We start from the raw sequence: 6,090 nt of genomic DNA, 5'->3' as shown, positions 1-6,090 counted from the left end.
CAGATGTGGACTAAACTTTCTTTTGTTGTCTTCTTGTGTTTTCTTTGATCAATACATCCTTCCTTATTCCAAATTTTTATATGTATAAATTTTTTATATTTATCTATTTTTAAATTCTTCTAGTAACATTTCCACATTCCACCTGTGCGTTCTGTTATATTATACTATAGAAAATACTTGTGTATCTATGTTCTTCTGTCCAATGTACTTCTTGCCCACATAGTACTTAGCTTTTACATGTTAGTTGCTCCACCACCTGGACTTATTTTTTTTTTTTTAAGCAACTGACCCCCCCTAAATGGTCAAAATCTTTCCAGTTCACATTGTTGCTCCAATTATCTTGTAACTTCTTCAGGTTTTATGTCTGCATAATTTATTCGGGGTGCTATTTCATCTGGAAAAAAAATGTGTAAATGATCTTTGTTCCTTGAAACTTGAGTTAGTTTTTCCTGCCAAGGTTTACTTTCGATGAATGGAAAATAGTTAGACTCAAACCTGATCATGCATATGTACTTTTTTATTTTTAATGGATGGATTTGACATTTGGTAAATTAGCCTATTCATCATACTGACATGTATATGGATGGGTGATCTGCTGCCTTCAGTGTGTGCATACAAAATGTTCTGTGCTAATTGTTTTATATAGCAGCATTGTTGGGGTAATAAGGAGACATACCCTCACAACTCAGTTAACATGTTTTGAGTGATAGACCAACAACTTAAGTTGCTCGGACTCAAGGAGAAAGATCGGTTGGGTGTGAAATTGAGTATAGCACCTTGCTATCTATGAGGCATTTATTCTTGTCTAATCTACATGAACTTCTGAATATAATATGTATCTATGTTTCAGGCTTTGGGTTAAAAGGTAAAATCCAGTTATTAGCACTATTAAATTCATAAGCACCCTCCAATATATTTCATGTATTAGGCTACAGGCTACAGGCTAAAGGTACCTCTAGATCTCTTGTTTTCGTCGTTTTCCTGCAGGCCAAACAGAATTGGCACTCAAATCACTCATGAGATCACAATATGGTTTGAGAAATCTAAATTTTCAGCAAGCAATCATGATATGATTTGATTTTCCTCGGGTTATCTGAATATGCTATGGAGCACGGCCAACAGCACCCTTCAGGTATGCTGGTCATTGAAAGTAAAATCACGCATTTGCTGAGCCTTATATGCTGTAGGCCTCAAACTTTTTTTTTTAATATATTTTTTTTAATTTTTTAAATTTGTGATTATGCTTTTTGATAAGGCTCACCATTCTACAGGAGCAAAAGGGGAAGACAAGAAATCTATTTGGCTTTGGCCTGATCACCAGGTAATCTCTGGAGATTTCCCTGTTATTCTTTTGACAGCACTATGAATGATAATTTGTTACTGTGTCTGTTAGAATAGCAAAGTTTTACCTTTTTCAACTTTATTTTTTTCCTCCAAATGTGTATAATTACATTAGATTGAAAGGCTTTTTGGTTGAATATTCATTTTCTTTTCCTTCTTGAGAATACCTCCTTTGAGGTGAGGTGTACGTGAATCTGCAAGATTTTGGTGAAACTAACTGAAAAGGCCAAAATGATTAGGAACTTCTAGAATGCAAAGGACAAATGCCCTTGTCCTTCCTCTTGTTTTGGCCTAGTTGAAAATTGGGGTGTGGTTTTTCTGAGAGATTTTTCTATTGGAAATTCGACTCACAAGAATTAGAATGTGTTTGATTAAGGCTTCCCATAAATCGCAATTTGTTACCACCTAAGTTTAATGCTTAAAAAAATGATGTAAAAAAAAAAAAAAAAACCACCCATACCCCCTCCTTTTTTTTATCAATATACTTTCTTTCCCAACATATTTTCTACTTGCTAATTTGTGAAGGCCACAATAAACTACCCTTGTAAACATCAAGGGGTTGCATGATAAAATATTCAAAATCTTTTTTCCCTAAAAGGCTAGACTAGAATTTAAGAATCCAGTACATGGGCCAAACTAAATATGGTTCAAACTAGCCCTTATCCTAAATTGAATTAGGGATTTGGACTAAATCAATAGGTTTATAAGGGGGAAATTGTAGGGCAATTTTCTTGATCTAGTGATTAATTTCTGACATGAGGAGAAGTGCTCAATCTCATTGCATGATGAGTTTCTTCCGTTTCGGTGAAATTGTAGTTTTAGTTATGATAAATGCAAAAGCTTATTAGGATGATTAGGGAAAAGATTAAATTTCATCAGCCTCCTCGTTGCTTCGTCCAGGTTGTAGACTTGATCAAAATCTACTTAGGTTGGGTCCAAGGACTAAGACAAAACAAGATTTAATCCAATAGTTTAAATCAGAGTTTTTCCTTTCCCACCCCCAATTCTTTACCTTGCTTATGTTGAGTTGTTGACTATGTTATTGGCAATTGTGACGTGATCATATTAAGAGTAGAACGAGTAAGGCGACTTAGGTAGAGTCTCCTTCTGTAAAGTTGAGTAAGGATTAAGGATCGAGGAGAGTCAAGTAGAGTCTGAGGGAGAGAGTTAGAAGAGTGGTAATTTGGTGGCAAATTCTATTTTTATAGATACATTTTATATATAAAACCTAAATTTGGGGAAATTATCCATAACTAAACAACAACTTTATACTTTGGGGTCATTTCTCACTAATATTTTTTTGAGAATATAGATAAATTCTTGGGTATTGATTGTTTCAATGGAGTAACATCTTGTTTATTAGAAAGAAAATCATGTATATGATGTTTGGACATCTTACACCATATAGTAAAGCAAGAGAATGATGTACTTTAGTAAATTTCATACTTATGGACAAATTAACTTTGATTGTCTTATAAGGCTGTTGCCTTTTTTTTTTTTTTTTTTTTCCTTTCTCTTTTTCCAAATTGCGTCAAGCAATCTCTCAAATACAAAATGCAATGATTGAAGTAAGCACCAATTTAATACTCCCTAAATAAGTAGGCTCATCTTATCTAAGTACCTTTTCTTCACCCAAAAATATATTATTATTTATAAAATTCAAAACATTTCTCATAAATCACAATATTTCCACTCTCTCCACAATTTTTTCACAAAGTACCAAAAACAATGATGGGGACAATTTTGGAATTGAAGCGACTGACATTCTACCAATAAGAGGCAGTGCCCCTAATTTAACGGGTGAAGTTCTTGCATGGAGGGGTACCCTATTTTTCTTACTTTGTCTTTTTTAGGCTTCTAGGCATTGGTTTTTTTTGTGTACTAGAGTACCTACCTATTAAACGCAAACACTAGAAAGTTAAAGTAACAAAAATCCCACTTTGTATTAAAAATTTTAAAAAAGAAGTCGACAGTATGAGTTGGGTTAAACTTGTGGCCTCTTTGAACTCAATCTTCTTGAATTAAAAAGCATGATTAAAAAGGAGTAAAAAATCAATCATAATTTCTGTAGGTTATAAATTGCACCTGAGAGCGTGTGTTCGTGTAGGCGTGTGCATTACAAGCGTCAACTTTAAAAGTTGTGCAACGCATTATGTTGCAGCTTTGGGCCAATATATTATACGCGTATATCTATATATGCAATTTGAATATATGCCTGTTGAAACACTTGTTTTTTGTACTCGTATATGTCCAGTTCAGTTATGAAAAACACCTTATGCATTGAGGCTGGTCTAACTTAGAACTACACGGACCTTAACAATGTTTAATCCTAACAAATTGGCACATGGGTATCAATCTGTCACTAGTTTTGATTGTGAAACTTTCTCCCTTACTAAATAGGTAATTGCTTTCTCCATCTCAACTTATTTGTTCACATCTAAGATATCTAAAATAGAAAAACAAGACAAGTAATATGAAACAGATGGAGTAAGAGGAAAATGGAGGTGCACGATAGCCACGGCTTGCAGGACCTTGCTAAGGAGCACTCACCTGTATTATGTAGGCTGTCACTTCAACCAAAAATACTCAACTAAGATAAAAGGAGAAATTTTATTTATTTTTTCTTAAAAAAAAAATAAAAATTAAAAAAAAACCCTCGGTGGTACCATTCTTTGTACAATTTGTGTACCCCATTTAGGTTACCTTAATTTCTATATTTCTTTATATCATGGTTTGGTCACTCTCCTGAGTCCCCACAATGATCATCAAATTGCAGCCTAACTTAACTATACGGAGTACTACATTTTACTTTGGTTGTTTTTCTTTGACTATCAAAGTTTTACATCTTTCTCACTACAAGTAGTAAACTTTTGGACTCAGGCCATATGAAGATATGGAATTGATTGTTGCCTGAGGGCCGGAGCAGCAGGCAGCAGCGACTTACCCGAACAGTTTGTACAAAGTATTGGGTGTAACAGTGATACAGTACTTATTAAACATAGCAGAGAAAGTTGCGACGACGTGTCATTGATCAGCTATGCCATGACATAATTATAGGGATAAACCTATAGTTAAATCAACAATGTCTTGGTATACAACTTCTTGAAGACTCGAACGCTATCATATTTGCTCATTACTTTTACTAATGCTCCATTGCTGTTGGCCTAAAATCATCTTAATGTATGTAACCATGAATATGTAAGCTATCCGTGATATGTTTTTTAAAAATTTTTGTAGGTACATACAAGTTATAACGGATTTCAGTTCCAAAGACGGGAAGGTAAGGTAAACTCCCTACAAGTGCTAGAAGTTGTAACAATGATATGATTCTTAGTTAGTAAAAGAAGATGGATGTCATGAAAAGGCGAAAGCAACAAGTAAATCATAATTTAACCATTGAATATAACAATGTATTAGAAAACTGTTACTAATAACTTTTTAAATGGATGCAAAATTAGTGGAATCAGTTCAATAGATATAGATATATGACAACAATCATGAAGTTTAATGATGCTTTATTCACTTAAAAAATTATTTGATTTGTATGTCAAATTCCGTGCTCTTGCGTACTTTGAAGATATTTGATATCTAATCCACTACTAAATGATGTGGACAGCAAGGTGTTTGATTTTTAATTAATGTAATTATTATTTGATAGATATGCCTTTTTCCTGTTTATTTAGTGAGATGACACAGGTTAATACAAATAATACTTGTATTATTTAGTATATATTTTTTTTCCCATTAAACTTTGTTGTTTTTAGGGAAGTATTTTAGTACAATAATTTTGGCAGATCATTATTTCAAACAGACAAACAGGCATCTTAATCAACAATACTTTGTATAAATTAATTTTATGATTTGTTACTGTCATCTTTCTTTTTTTTTTTTTCTTTGGGGCTGCCATGATTGCTGAAAGTTTTTTTTTTTTTAAATAACTGTTGTTGCATTAGTATATTTTTCTTGTTATTGGAAGATCATTTTTCTCAGTAAGACAATCTAGTGGACAAGGATTGCGGGTCACTCGTCAGCATGGCTTCGGATTTATTCGGTCTTTGATCTGATCATATTCGGGTATTCAATAAATCAGTTCGAGATTGATTTCAGATCGGATTAGTTAAGGGTCATGTCTTAATCAAATTTATTATGAAAATTCAATTATTATTGTCACATTTTCGAGTTGGCCAAGTTACGATTGGGTTATATTACTAGTGTATGGTCAGATACTCGGATACATGTTAGTTTTGACAAGTCTACCAGCAAAAGTTTTAATCACTAATGCTATTTATGCTAAGTACTGATAATTGTTTTGATTGGTTATTGTCACCTTTTTTTTTTTCCTACTATGATTGCTAGTAGATTGAAACGTGTTAGGTGTTAAGTCTGTTTATTAAGAGAAATTGTGAACCATGTATCCGCATAATTCCGGTGAAATGGTGTCTTTGTCAAAACAGGTTTCATTTGATTTTAGGTCTGACTTCATTTCTTTGGTGGACATTAATTAGTGTTGTCTTAAGTTTGTTTATGTCTAAATCACTAATTAATTAATTATTAAATTGATTGGCTTCATAGTATTAATAAATTTCAAGCGAATGATAGGTACTAATTGCGGTTTTAATTAACGTTGGTGGGGAGGGTTTTAACTGGTTTTCTTCTTCCAATAATACATGCTTAAGTACTAATTACGGTTTACCGCCATAAGCTTAACACTCCGAGTGGCTTATTTAATTCAGCTAAGAAGTCATCAGT

At 33.1% G+C, this 6,090-nt stretch overlaps 1 long non-coding RNA gene across 4 annotated transcripts; it reads left to right on the top strand.

Annotated features, from left to right (window-relative positions):
- The first annotated feature begins 473 nt into the window (after window positions 1-473).
- On the top strand, window positions 474-5,453 carry LOC145595842 (uncharacterized). Of its 4 annotated transcripts, none has more exons than XR_014103021.1 (4): window positions 474-865; window positions 988-1,132; window positions 1,272-1,321; window positions 4,222-5,453. It is a non-coding gene; the product is annotated as an uncharacterized LOC145595842 (long non-coding RNA). The 4 variants fall into 4 exon arrangements; XR_014103023.1 differs by having other exon boundaries at window positions 474-1,132; window positions 4,222-4,431; window positions 4,579-5,453; XR_014103022.1 differs by having other exon boundaries at window positions 474-1,132; window positions 4,579-5,453.
- The last annotated feature ends 637 nt before the right edge of the window (window positions 5,454-6,090 follow it).

This window comes from Chenopodium album, chromosome 19, assembly GCF_948465745.1.
Source record: "Chenopodium album chromosome 19, dcCheAlbu1.1, whole genome shotgun sequence".
Lineage (NCBI taxonomy): Eukaryota > Viridiplantae > Streptophyta > Magnoliopsida > Caryophyllales > Amaranthaceae > Chenopodium > Chenopodium album.
Note: the sequence above shows the minus strand (reverse complement) of the source record. Positions and strands in the feature narration are given on the sequence as shown.